At 36.0% G+C, this 14,382-nt stretch overlaps 1 pseudogene; it reads left to right on the top strand.

Moving 5' to 3' along the window:
• Positions 1–961: 961 nt before the first annotated feature.
• On the top strand, positions 962–1,900 carry LOC107480254 (uncharacterized; annotated as a pseudogene).
• Positions 1,901–14,382: the final 12,482 nt, after the last annotated feature.

The raw sequence follows: 14,382 nt of genomic DNA on the forward strand, positions 1-14,382 counted from the left end.
AGCAGAGCTCCACACCTTAATCTATGGTGTGTAGAAACTCCACCGTTGAAAATACATAAGAACAAGGTCTAGGCATGGCCGTGAGGCCAGCCCCCATGATCTAAGATAGCATAAGACTAAAGATAGCTACCAAGATAAGAATACAATAGTAAAAGGTCCTATTTGTAGAGAACTAGTAGCCTAGGGCTTACAAGGATGAGTAAATGACATAAAAATCCACTTTCGGGCCCACTTGGTGTGTCTTGGGCTGAGCATTGAAGGATTTTCGTGTAGAGACTTCTCTTGGAGTTAAACGCCAGCTTTTGTGCCATTTTGGGCGTTTAACTCCCATTCTTGTGCCAGTTCCGGCGTTTAACGCCGGGCAGTTTTGAGCTGATTTGGAACGCCGGTTTGTGCCATCAAATCTCGGGCAAAGTATGAACTCTTATAAATTGCTGGAAAGCCCAAAATGTCTACTTTCCAACGCAGTTGAGAGCGCGCCAATTGGGCTTCTGTAGCTCCAAAAAATCCACTTCGAGTGCAGGGAGGTCAGAATCCAACAGCATCTGCGGCCCTTTTCAGCCTCTGAATCAGATTTTTGCTCAGGTCTCTCAATTTCAGCCAGAAAATACCTGAAATCACAGAAAAACACACAAACTCATAGTAAAGTCCAGAAAAGTGAATTTTAACTAAAAACTAATAAAAATATACTAAAAACTAACTAAAACATACTAAAAACAATGCCAAAAAGCGTATAAATTATCCGCTCATCAGACTCCAAAGCCCAATGCGTTCCCTTATACGATTCCCACCTTCCGAGCACAAACAGTGTAAAATTCCTACAATACCCCTTGTTCCTCTTTTTTTCAGACCAAACCCTAACCCTCTTCTAACATATTCACTCACCTCTCACTACCGCACACACTCTCACTCCGCTCACACCCTCTTCTTCACAACACAAACACCTAGACTCTGAAAAAAAATAAAGAAAGATAAAGGAAAGAGAGAAAAGGGGAGACCGCGAGAAGAGAAGGGAGGAGGAAGGCAGGAGCTGTCCACGCCGAGCCACCATACGAGGAGAGAGAGAGTCGCACCTCATCACTGCCGGCCTGGAGCATGCCGTTCATGTCCCATTGCATCGCCACCATCCGCGTCCAGCTCGATGTAGTTGCGTCTCCATCAAAGGCCAGAACCGAGAGAGATGCGTCCGAGAAGGGGGACGAGTGCGAGAAAGGAGACGCGGAAGAAGGACTGCCGCCATTCTGCCTCGCCGCCGTCGAACTGCTACAGCCGCCGCGTCTTGTCTCCATCGCTTCTAAGCTTCAACCACCGCCATCTTTGTTGGGGTCACTGTCATTGCTGAATGAAGAGGGAGAGTTTGAGTCGGCCAGTGAAGGGAGGAAGAAAGAATCGCGATAGGGAGCTATTCACCATCGTCGCGTTTGCTGTTGCCATCAACGAAGCTCGTCGTCAGGGGAGCATCACCGACGTCACTGCTAATGAACTGTCTTCGTCCCTGTTTTGATCTTGCTCAGCCCTACACCCCCTTTATTCTTGTCTCTAAATCAGCACAATTTTCCCCTATTCTGACTCCATTTATGAAACTGTAACGCTTCCACCTTTACTTTGCTATATTTTCTTCTTTTCTTACATGCTCTAGTTTTAATTGCAATAATATGTCTCTGTTTTAGTACTATCGCCCTACTTTTGTTGCGTTTCTGTTGGAAATTATCTTGAGTATTGGTATTAGTGCTATCATGGAATGGTTGGAGCTGTTGATGTTATGATTACATCTGCGATGTAGCCGTGGAAGTTGCTGCCACCGTCTCGATCCAAATTCTGCGCTCATTCGTTTCATTTTACTTCAATCCTCCAAACCTTAGATTTTGGCACTCCGAGTTCGATATCTTCGGTCCCTTAGGACCATATTGTGAGTAGGCTTTACATTTATAATTATTTGGCTTTACATCTATAATTATTTTGATATATGCTGCTTGAATTTATGACTATACTTTCAAGTTATTAAGAAAGGATTTGAATTTGATTTTAATAATGGATTTATTATAATTAAATATTATTTTTATAAAATTCAATTTTTTAATCTGCACATGAGACTATATACATGTTTGATGAAGTTTTTTATTATTTTAGAATATTCGATTTTATTAAATATGTGTTTTTGAAACATTAAAATATTGTGAATACTCACTCATATACTATTTGTAAAGTATATTTGACATTTCATATAATTGAAAAGGATTTTGATAAAAGAGTATTATTTGATTTGATTTGATACTGTATATATTTAAAAGATCAAAGATTGGTTGTATTTGAAATTAAATATTTTGAATTGGTTTGGGAGGCTCGTATTAGAAAACCGTAGTTAACGGTGGTTATGACGTTAACCTAGATGCATCTGGCTCAGACCTCATCTAGCAGGGGCGTTGCTAGCCTAACGTGTAGGCCACACGTTTGATCTGTTATTCCGTACGGACACACGAGAGGAAAGGGCTACTCTTAGAGGTGGAGCCACCCATGTGTGGACTATTTGATTTGATTTCTGTATGAGAACTCCCTTATTGATTCACTCATTTATATAAATTATTATTTTCTAAATAAAATTATTTTTATAATAATGTTTATATGGTCTCATGTAAATTATAGATGTACTGTCTAGTCAATGGGTTGCAAAACTCACTCTTTTTTTAAAATATTTTTCAGGAATAAATATTTGACTATGTGAGTATTTCTATTCAAGAGTAATGATCTGCAATGGGTATCTATTCCTTGTTGAGTTCTTAAGCGTCATCTGCTCCATATGTCACAGGAAGGATTTATTCATATTTATTTATTTTATTTTTGTTAAAAATATGTAATTATTTATTCAAAAAAAAATTGTAAATTTATCAAAAATATGTGTAACCTTCTTATTTATCTTATATTCAAATTAGTTAGGCTTGCTGGGGAACTATTTTCTTGAGTGCCAGTCATGGCTCATTTTGGGTTGTGACAAAGTGGTATCATAGCTTAGGTTTAATCTGTGTAATTTGGAGCAAGTGTCCTATGATAAGATCACAATTGTATAATAGAAGCATGCCTATTTGTACAAATTGTGGCCATATCAAAGACCTATAAGAATGTCCTCTTTGTCCTCTATGTCATTGTTGTCTTCTGATTACTGAGAGCATGCGTCCTTTGCCGCTTCTTACTACTTCTGTCCTTTTGTACCCAATCTTGATATATCCTTTAGTAGATTTTCTCGAATGTGTTTTTGCAAGGGTTTCAATTTTGGTTCCGGTTCGCGATTTCTCTCCTAGCTAGTTCTAATTTTCTCCGATTTTGTGAATGTGTGCTTTAATCTTCTTCGTCTTTGGGTTGTTCTCTATGATTCCTAATGTCAATAGTTCATGAATTACTTAAAAGATTCGATTTATGTTTACTGTGAATTACCATCTGATTTCCTATTTGAATGTGTGGATTGCATGAAGTTGCTGAGTTTCTGATCGAGATGCTTTGTTTTGGATTTGATAAGTGATACTGAGAATTTTCTTCTTATATTAATGATTTTTGAAGCTAACATAATTTTGATTAGCTTTTGATTCTTTTTTCAAATCAATAATTTTGAAAACAGCTATTTAATTGCTCAAGAAGGACTATGTGATGAAACATATGAATAGAGTGTTATTGTTGTTTGTTCGATTGTTGGTTTTCTTTGCTTAAGTGTAGTGAATTACTTGGGTGATAAGTTAGCTGGATCGAAAGTCTTTTTCGATCTAGAAGTTTAGTTTTATTTTTCTAATTTGATCATCTGTTTCCATTATGGTTCTTTGTTGCTGAATATGACTTTTTGTCACGGAACTATTTCCTGCTTGATAAGTTGATAGAAAGATTGTGAACGCTTGCCTTTTGGTTGGTAATTAAAAGATGAATTTTGCTTTTGAGTATAATCTGAAACCTGAGAAATTTTTTTAACCCTTGCTTTTCTAAAAGTTTTCCTATTTTCAACTATTGTTCTTATTCTCAGAGGTTTAGGGAGATTGGTTTTCTTGATTTGTAATGCTTTTGTGATATTTAGATTATAGATCTTAGAGATTGGAAAGAATTGTTGACAATTTTTGATAAAAAAAGACTAGATATCTAATTTCTTAAAGTAAAATAAATTACTTATACGAATTTTTTTCTTTATTATATTCAACTAATTATTATAAACCATGCTTTCTTATTATGTACCCCTTAATAACCTCTAGTTTTAAAATTATCTGATTTCTCAACGAAACCTGATGTTTCATGAATTACATTTGGTTGGATTTGTGGAATAAAATAGTGTAAGTAAAATTATGTACTTACTTGAGCTATACAATGATACTTTAAATTAAATTTTCACTAGGATTGAAAATATATTATTTATTTTAATGTGATAATATAGGATTTTTGTGAACTTTGTTGCTTTTAAATTTATAAGTGGGAATCAATATTAAAACAACTTGAGATTTTATTAGGACAATCATAATATATAAAGACTATTTTGGTAAATTTTTCAACAAGTTAAGATTTTTTTATTGAATGATTAGTAATTTGAAAGTCTTTTCTCTCGCAACGAAGTTATTGCTAATGTTATTATTAGTATTATAGAGTATTTACTTGAATATTTCTTTGCTTTGCATCTTAATCATTAGCTTCTTTGTCATGATTATGGAAGCTCTGTTCTATTGCTTTGCACTCATTTAAGTATTTAATTATTATAATTCTTGACTCTTTGTGAAGTTGTTAACGTATTTCAACATTTCGCGTTTTGACTTCTATCAGAATGTATTGTATACATAAAACATCACCATTACTTTAAGCTTTTTCCTTTCTTTTTTCTTTTGAGAAATTTCTTTTACAAGGATTTCACATCTTCCTCCAACCATTGATGATTATATGCTCCTATTTTTATTTTATTTATTCTTATGCATATTAAAATTTTAAGAGCCATTAATATCGGTTGAAAACTGCTGTAAAGCAGATATAGATATTTGTCTATATAAAATATGTGCATCAGTGTATGCATAATGACTGGTTTACAATTGACAATTTATAGTTTATAGTTGTTCTCTTTTTCACATAAAAGATACTCAACCTTTTTCTATAACCATAGTTATACTTGCATGTGTGTTTTCCATTTATTTAAAAAAAAACAAAGATAAAGTAAGTATATATATATATATGAATTTGTCTTTAGTTCGTGCGTTTTAAGTTCAATAAATTATTTATGAATATGAATTTTTTTTGGTGTTTTATCTTTACAAGAAATCTGATTTCATACTACTTTTCTAAAATTCTTTTACTACGTGCTTTGATTATGTTAAAAGCATATTCATAATTGGGGATTATTTAGACCAAAAAAAGAAAGAAGAAAGTAGTTATTATAATTGATCCTAATGTGTTAATTGTCAATACTTTAAATTTTAGTTTTATTATTATCATTATTTTATATGTGAATTTATTTGTAACTTCATACTAAGTCTAGCTACATGATTACAGGGGATCATTTAACTTTATTTTACAATAATGACAAAAATGAGTTAAATGTATAGGTGAATTTTGGCTTTGAGAATAATGAGATGATTGTTTGTATTTCTCGTGATGTTTTACGTTATTTATCTATTATTTATAGTCAAAAGCTATTAAATTTTATTCTAATATAGTTAATGGTCAAGGTTATGGCAATAATTATTTCAAATGGCCTTTATCAAAGAATTCTAGATAAGAGAAAATGAGGATGTTAATTTTTGTGATAATTACTGTTTTTAATTTTCATAACTGTACAATTGTCTTTTTAAAAGGTGTGGTCAAATCTTCTATTTGTTGTTTTGCTTTGTCCCTCTGTTATTGTCTTTGTCTTGTTGCTTGGAATTTGGATTTATAATTGTTGTGGGTATTTTATTTACGTTGTATGTCTGTTGCTATTTAATTTTCTTTACCTATAGTGTTGTTGCTTCTTATGGTTTTCTTTAACTTCATTTGATTCTAAAAGATTATGTGTTATTTAATTGTGTTCCTAGTCATTGGTGCACGAAATTGAGATACACAATGACGCCAACAACTTGGTACGCACAATTGTAATTTCAACTCTTTTTTACAACTTCGCACAACTAACCAACAAGTGCACTGGGTCGTCCAAGTAATAAACCTTACGTGAGTAAGGGTCGATCCCACGGAGATTGTTTGCTTGAGGCAAGCTATGGTCACCTTGTAAATCTCAGTTAGGCGGATTCAAATGGGTTATGGAGTTTTGATAATTAAAAGGCAAATAAATAGAAAATAAAGATAGAGATACTTATGTAAATCATTTGTGGAAATTTCAGATAAGCGTATGGAGATGCTTCATCCCTCTTGAGTCTTTGCTTTCCTACTGCATTCATCCAATCCTTCATACTCCTTTTTATGGCAAGCTGTATGTTGGACATCACCGTTGTCAATGGCTACTTCCCGTCCTCTCAGTGAAAATGGTCCAAATACGCTGTCATTGCACGGCTAATCATCTGTCAGTTCTCGATCATGTTGAAATAGAATCCAGTGATCCTTTTGTGTCTGTCACTACGCCCAACACTCGCGAGTTTGAAACTCGTCACAGTCATCCCTTCTCATATCCTACTCGGAATACCACAGACAAGGTTTAGACTTTCCGGATCTCAAGAATGGCCGCCAATAATTCTAACTTATACCACGAAGACTCCGATCTTTTGGAATGGAGGCTAAGAGATATACGCTCGATCTAAAGTAGAACGGAAGTGGTTGTCAGGCACGCGTTCATAGGTTGAGAATAGTGATGAGTGTCACGGATCATCACATTCATCATGTTGAAGTGCAAGCGAATATCTTAGAATAGGAATAAGCATGAATTGAATAGAAAATAGTAGTAATTGCATTAATACTCGAGGAACAGCAGAGCTCCACACCTTAATCTATGGTGTGTAGAAACTCCACCGTTGAAAATACATAAGAACAAGGTCTAGGCATGGCCGAATGGCCAGCCTCCCCAAATGGCATATGAATTCGAAAATAGGGAAAAAACCCCTAGTACAATAGTAAAAAGTTCTATTTATACTAAACTAGTTACTAGGGTTACAGAAATGAGTAAATGATGCAGAAATCCACTTTCGGGCCCACTTAGTGTGTGCTTGGTCTGAGCATTGAAGCTTTCACATGTAGAGGTCTTCTTTGGAGTTAAACACCAGCTTTGGTGCCAGTTTGGGTGTTTAACTCCAACTTTTATGCCAGTTTTGGCATTTTGAAGCCAGAAAATGGCAGAGAGCTGGCATTTTTTGACGCCATTTTATGTCATCAAAACTCGTGCAAAGTATGGAATATTAAATATTTATGGAAATCCCTGGATGTCTACTTTCCAACGCAATTGAGTGCAGGGAGGTTAGAATCCAACAGCATCTGCAGTCCTTTGTCAGCCTCTGAATCAGATTTTTGCTCAAGTCCCTCAATTTCAGCCAAAAAATACCTGAAATCACAGAAAAATACGCAAACTCATAGTAAAGTCCCGAAATGTGAATTTTGCTTAAAAACTAATAAAAATATACTAAAAACTAACTAAATCATACTAAAAACTATGTAAAAATAATGCCAAAAAGCGTATAAATTATCCGCTCATCACAACACCAAGCTTAAATTGTTGCTTGTCCCCAAGCAACTAAAAACAAAATAGGATAAAAAGAAGAGAACATACAATGAATCCCACAGTATCAATGAAACTTGGTTCTAATTAGATGAGCGGGGCTTGTAGCTTTTTGCTTCTGAACAGTTTTGGCATCTCAATTTTTTCTTTGAAATTCAGAATGATTGGCATCTATAGGAACCTAGAATTTTGGATAGTGTTATTGATTCTCCTAGTTCAGTACATTGATTCTTGAACACAGCTACTTTATGAGTCTTGGCCATAACCCTAAGCACTTTGTTTTCCAATATTACCACCGGATACATAAATGCCACAGACACATAACTGGGTGAACCTTTTCAGATTGTGACTCAGCTTTGCTAAAGTCCCTAGTTAGAGGTATCCAGAGTTCTTAAGAACACTCTTTTGCTTTGGATCACGACTTTAACCACTCAGTCTCAAGCTTTTCACTTGGACCTGCATGCCACAAGCACATGGTTAAGGACAGCTTGATTTAGCCGCTTAGGCCTGGATTTTATTTCCTTGGGCCCTCCTATCCATTAATGCTCAAAGCCTTGGATCCTTTTTACCCTTGCCTTTTATTTTAAAGGGCTATTGGCTTTTTCTGCTTGCTTTTTCTTTTTCTTTTCTCTCTTTTTTTCGCCATTTTTTTTCGCTACTTACTTTTTTTCTTTTTCACTGCTTTTTCTTGCTTCAAGAATCAATTTCATGATTTTTTAGATTATCAATAACATTTCTCTTTGTTCATCATTCTTTCTAGAGCCAACAACTTTAACATTCATAAACAATAAGATAAAAAAAATATGCAATGTTCAAGCATTCATTCAGAGAACAAAAAGTATTGCCACCACATCAAAATAATTAAACTAGTTTCAAGATAAAATTTGAAACCCAAGTACTTCTTGTTCTTTTGTAATTAAGAACATTTTTCATTTAAGAGAGGTGAAGGATTCATGGAGTTATTCATAGCTTTAAGACATAGACACTGGACACTAATGATCATGTAGTGAAGACACAAACATAGATAGAACCTACAGCATAAAGTCGAAAAACAGAAAAATAAATAGACAAGGAGATTAAGGAATTAGTCTACCTTAGTGAGGGTGGCGTCTTCCTCCTCTTGAAGAACCAATGGTGCTCTTGAGCTCCTCTATGTCTCTTCTTTGCCTTTGTTGCTCCTCCCTCAAAGCTCTTTGATCTTCTCTAATCTCATGGAGAATGATGGAGTGCTCTTGGTGTTCCACCCTTAATTGGTCCATGTTGTAACTCAAGCTTTCCAAAGAAGTGTTGAGTTGCTCCGAATAATTGTGTGGAAGAAATTGCATCCCTTGAGGTATCTCAGGGATTTCTTGATGAGGGACTTTCTCATGCTCTTGTTGAGTGCCATGGATGAGCTCTCTAGTTTGCTCCATCCTCTTCTTAGTGATGGGCTTGTCCTCCTCAATGAGGATGTCTCCCTCTATGACAATCCCAGCTGAATAGCAAAGGTGACATATGAGATGAGGAAAGGCTAATCTTGCCAAAGGTGAGGACTTGTCAGCCACCTTGTAGAGTTCTAGAGGTATGATTTCATGAACTTCTACTTCCTCTCCAATCATGATACTATGGATCATGATGGCCCGATCCACAGTTACCTCAGATCAATTGCTAGTGGGAATGATAGAGCGTTGGATGAATTCCAACCATCCTCTAGCCACAGGTTTAAGATCCGATCTTCTCAATTGAATCGGGTTGCCTCTTGAGTCTCTTTTCCATTGAGCTCCTTCTACACATATGTCCATGAGGACTTGGTCCAACCTTTGATCAATGTTGACCCTTCTAGTATAGGGGCGTGCATTTTCTTCCATCATTGGCAAGTTAAACGCTAGCCTCACGTTTTTTGGACTGAAATCTAAGTATTTCCCCCGAACCATTGTAAGCCAATTCTTTGGGTTTTGGTTCATACTTTGATCATGGTTCCTAGTGATCCATGCATTTGCATAGAACTTTTGAACCATTAAGATTTCGACTTGTTGAATGGGGTTGGCAAGAACTTCCCAACCTCTTCTTTGGATCTCTTGTCGGATCTCCAGATATTCGCCCTTTTTGAGCTTAAAAGGGACCTCATGGATCACTTTTTTCTTGGCCACAACTTCATAGAAGTGGTCTTGATGGACCTTTGAGATGAATCTCTCCATCTCCTATGACTCAGAGGTGGAGGCAGTTGTCTTTCCTTTCCTCTTTCTAGAGGCTTCTCTGGCCTTAGGTGCCATAAATAGTTATGGAAAAACAAAAAGCAATGCTTTTACCACACCAAACTTAAAATATTTGCTCGTCCTCGAGCAAAAGAAGAAAGAAAGATGTAGAAGAAGAAGAAAATGTAAGAGATGGAGGGTGTATAGGGTTCAGCCAAGGGTAGAAGAAGGTGGTTGTGATGTGTAAAAATGAAGGAGTGAAGGGGGTATTATAGGGAAAAGGGGGGTAGTGGCCGAAAGTGTTGGGTGGGTTTGGGAGGAAAACGGTTTCGAATTTTGAAGGTGGGTGGGGGTTTTTGGGGAAGAGTTATGGAGGTGATTGGTGAAGGGTATTTGGGGAAGAGTGTTATAGAAAGGTGTGAAGAGGAGAGAGAGTGAGCTGAGGTTGGTGGGGATCCTGTGGGGTCCACAGATCCTGAGGGGTCAAGGAATTCTCTTCCCTGCTCTAATTGGGCGTTCAAAATGCCTTAGAGTATAATTCTGGCGTTTAAACGCCAGTCTGCTCCCCTGTTCTGGCATTTAAACACCAGCTTTCCTTCCTGTTCTGGCGTCTAGACGCCAGTTTGTTGCCCTGTTTTGGCGTTTAAATGCCATTCTGGTGCCCTATTTTGGCATTTAAATGCCCAAAAAGGTGCCAGATTGGGCGTTTAAACGCCCATTTTGCTACCGTTGCTGGCGTTTAAACGCCAGTAAGTCCTTCCTCCAGGGTGTGCTATTTTCAATGCTGTTTTTGATTTTTTTTCTTTATTTTTGTAATTGTCTTTGTAACTTCACATGATCATCAACCTAAAAGAAAATAAAATAATATAGATAAAATAAAAATAAAATTGGGTTGCCTCCCAATAAGCGCTTCTTTGATGTCAATAGCTTGACAGTGAGCTCTCATGGAGCCTCACAGATGATCAGAGTATGGTTGAGATCTCTCAACACCAAACTTAAAGTTTGGCTGTGGCCTCCCAACACCAAACTTAGAGTTTGAATGTGGGGGCTCTGTTTGACTCTGTATTGGGATAAGTTCTTCATGCTTACTCTCCATGGTTACAGATGGAGAACCTTGAGTCTTTACTATAAGGCATTCTTCATTCACATGAAGGATCAACTCTCCTCTGTCAACATCAATCACAACTCTTGTTGTGGCTTCTCCAATGAGAATTTGGCAACCTGTACCTCATAGATTCCTAGTCTCTCCATTATAGAAAGGGGCAGCATGTTTATCCCTGACCCCAGGTCACACAGAGCTTTTTCAAAGGTCATGGTGCCTATGGTACAAGGTATTAAGAATTTACCAGGATCCTATTTTTTTTGAGGTAAATTTTGCTGAACCAATGTATTCAGTTCATTGGTGAGCAAGGGAGGCTCTTTCTCCCAAGTCTCATTACCAAACAGCTTGGCATTCAGCTTCATGATTGCTCCTAAATATTGGGCAACTTACCCTTCAATAATGTCTTCATCCTCTTCAGAAGATGAATAGTCATCAAAGCTCATGAATGGTAAAAGGAGGTCCAAGGGAATCTCAATGGTCTCTGTATGAGTCTCAGATTCTTTTGGTTCCTCATTAGGGTATTCCGTACTGACCATTGGACGTCCCCTGAGGTCTTCCTCATTGGGATTCATGTCCTCCTTCTCCTCCTTTGGGATTCTCTTCTATATTGCTTGGGAGAGTGCTAGGAGGAGTTTCAGTAACCCTTTTACTCAACTAGCCCACTTGTGCCTCCAAATTTCTAATGGAGGATCTTATTTTAGTCCTGAAACTAATAGTGGTCTTAAATAGATTAGAGACTATGTTTGCTAAGCTAGAAGAATTCTACTCAGAATGCTCTATCTGTTGCTGAGATGATGATGGGAAAGGTTTGCTATTGCTAAACCTGTTTCTTCCACCATTGTTATTATTGAAGCCTTGCTTCTGTTGATCCTTCCATAAAAAATTTGGATGATTTTTCCATGAAAGATTATAGGTATTGCCAAAGGCTTCACCCATGTAATTCACCTCTTTCATTGCAGGGTTCTCAGGATCATAAGCTTCTTCTTCAGAAGATGCTTCTTTAGTACTGTTGGATTTTGCAATCCATTCAGACTCTGAGAGATCATATTGACTTGTTGGGTCAATATTTTGTTCTGAGCCAGTATAGCATTCAGAGCATCAATTTTGAAAACTCTTCTCTTTTGAGGCGTCCCATTACTCACAGGATTCCTCTCAGAGGTATACATGAACTGGTTATTTGCAACCATTTCAATAAGTTCCTGAGCTTCTGCAGGCATTTTCTTTAGGTGAATAGATCCACCTGCAAAGTGATCCAGTGACATCTTGGAAAATTCAGACAGACCATCATAGAATATATCTAATGTGATCCATTCTGAAAGCATGTCAGAAGGACACTTTTTGGTCAGTTGCTTGTATCTTTCCCAAGCTTCATAGAGGGACTTACCATCTTTTTGTCTAAAGGTCTGAACATCCACTCTAAGCTTGCTCAACTTTTGAGGAGAAAAGAACTTGGCTAAGAAAGCCGTGACCAGCTTATCCCAAGAGTCTAGGCTATCTATGGATTGTGAGTCCAACCATGTTCTAGCTCTCTCTCTTACAGCAAAAGGGAAAAGCATAAGCTTGTAGACTTCAGGATCAACTCCATTGGTCTTAACAGTATCACAGATCTGCAAGAACTCAGTTAAAAACTTATAAAGGTCTTCTGATAGAAGTCCATGAAACTTGTAGTTCTGTTGCAGTAGAGAAACTAATTGAGGCTTTAGCTCAAAATTGTTGCTCCTATGGAAGGGATTGAGATGCTTCTTCCATAGAAGTTGAAAGTTGGTGTAGTAAAATCACCAAGCATCTTCCTTGCATTGTTGTTTGGTTCGGCCATAATTGTTTCTTTTGCTGCTTCCTTTTCGGAAATTTCAGTGAGGTCCTCTTCAGAGTTTTGTGCTTTAGCTGCTCTTAGCTTCCTCTTCAGAGTCCTTTTAGGTTCAGGATCAGCTTCAACAAGTATGTCTTTATCTTTGTTCCTGCTCATATGAAAGAGAAGAAAACAAAGAAAATATGGAATCCTCTATGTCACAGTATAGAGATTCCTTGAGGTGTCAGAGGAAAACAAGAATGGAAGGATGAGGTAGGTAAGGAAGAATTCGAACACACAAAGAGAGATGGAGTTCGAATTGACAATGGAGGAGGAATGTTAATGTTTAAATAGAAAAAGATAAGAGAGGGGGGAGAATTTTCAAAAATAAAAAGAATAAAATTTAAAATAAATTTTTGAAAAATTGGTTGTGGTTTTGAAAAAGATAAGAAATAAAGTTGAAAAAGATAAGAAGTTATAAAAAGATTTTGAAATTAGAATTTAAAAAAAATGTGATTCGAAAAAGACATGATTTAAAAAGATATGGTTGAAAGGATAAAATTAACAAGATTTGACTTTTAAAAAGTTAATGACTTGATTAACAAGAAACTAAAAGATATGATTCTAAATTTCAAATATTGAATCTCTCTTAACAAGAAAGTAACAAACTTGAAATTTTTGAATCAAGATTTTCGAAAATATGAGGAAAATATTTTATTTTTGAAAAAGATATGTTTGAAAAGATATGATTTTGAAAAAGATATGATTGAAAATATTTGATTTGAGAAAGATTTAATTTTTAAAAAAAAAATATGAAGATTTGAAAAAGATTTGATTTGAGAACAAAATTCCCGTCCTTGTGTCATCTTGGTGTTAAACGCCCAGGAGCTGCATGTTTTGGGCGTTTAACGCCCAATTGCTGCATGGTTTGGGCATTTAAACGCCCAGCCAGATACCCTGGCTGGTGTTTAAATGCCAGTTTTCCTTCTTCACTGGGCATTTTGAACGCACAGTTTTTTTTCTGTAATTTCTCTGCTTTATGTTCTTGGATCTTCATTTTGCTAAATCCTTTATTCAAGAAGATATGTTTTCAATTTTGAAAAACAACAAAATGAATCGAAACATATAATTCTTTGATCAAAACACAAGATATATGTAAGAACATTATGAACGTCAAGATGAACACCAAGAACAATCTTGAAGATCAAGATGAACATCAAGAACTCAATTTTCTTAATGAAAGAAAACATGAAGGACACCAAACTTAGAACTTTCTCATGTTTGGGCCATATGAATGCGAGAATGCATAGTAGAAAATCATGCAGTGCAAATCAATAAATCATGAAGATCAAACAAGGCAATTCATCAAGAACGGCTTGAAGATCATCAAGAACACAATGCATGTGTTTCAAAAATTTGCAAGACAATTAAAATCATGCAATTGATACCAAACTTAAAATTTGGCCCTAGATTCAAACAAGAACCATGAAATGTTTGAGTTTTTATGATTTTATTAATTTTTTTTTGGATTTTTTGAAAGTTATTTTGAAAAGAACGAAAAAGAAGAAAAAATTTTGAAATATTTTTGAAAACTTTTTCTTGAAAAGAAAATAAAAATTACCTAATCTGAGCAACAAGATGAACCATCAGTTGTCCAAACTCGAACAAT

The sequence above is a fragment of the Arachis duranensis genome, chromosome 3 (genome assembly GCF_000817695.3).
Source record: "Arachis duranensis cultivar V14167 chromosome 3, aradu.V14167.gnm2.J7QH, whole genome shotgun sequence".
Taxonomy (NCBI): domain Eukaryota; kingdom Viridiplantae; phylum Streptophyta; class Magnoliopsida; order Fabales; family Fabaceae; genus Arachis; species Arachis duranensis.